Consider the following 598-nt stretch of genomic DNA (forward strand, 5'->3'; position numbering starts at 1 on the left):
AACAAGATTCTACTCACACAATAAGCCTTTCATTGGGTCATAATGGCTGCCTTTGTCTCCCCAAGTCAATTATCAGGAAATCAGAAAAATTCTCTTTGAACAAAGATTACGTTTCTCCACCACAAGCTTAAATTGTTCACAGATGAGACTCCTAGCCATCAATGATGGAAATTCTGCCATCATTCATCCATGAACTGGCTACACATCAAAGCCAGCCTAATGAGCCCCTTGGCACGTGAGCAAGGAAACTGCCATCTCCCTTGGTTATTTCCAGGGATTAAAGGTTTTTCAAACATTTAAATATTCATTCCTTGGTATTAAAGTCAGTGATCCCAGTTAAAATTATGGGAGGGACAGCAAGATGATCCAACAGTCCTCAGTATAATTTGGTGCATTAATTTTATAGGGATTGTTTCCCAACCTTACAGCTGACAGACTGGAGGTCACTGTATGACCAGGGAAAGGCAGTCATGGGGAAATAAAATAGAGGGGGACAGCAACCAAAGGCAATCAGAGCCCTCATGGGGCCCAAGACAAATGTTCCTTGGAAGGAGCAGCTGTGCAAGTAACCTACTGTTATCCTTCTTTTTGGGTGTTT

This window comes from Propithecus coquereli, unplaced genomic scaffold (genome assembly GCF_000956105.1).
Source record: "Propithecus coquereli isolate 6110/MARCELLA unplaced genomic scaffold, Pcoq_1.0 Scaffold64, whole genome shotgun sequence".
Lineage (NCBI taxonomy): Eukaryota > Metazoa > Chordata > Mammalia > Primates > Indriidae > Propithecus > Propithecus coquereli.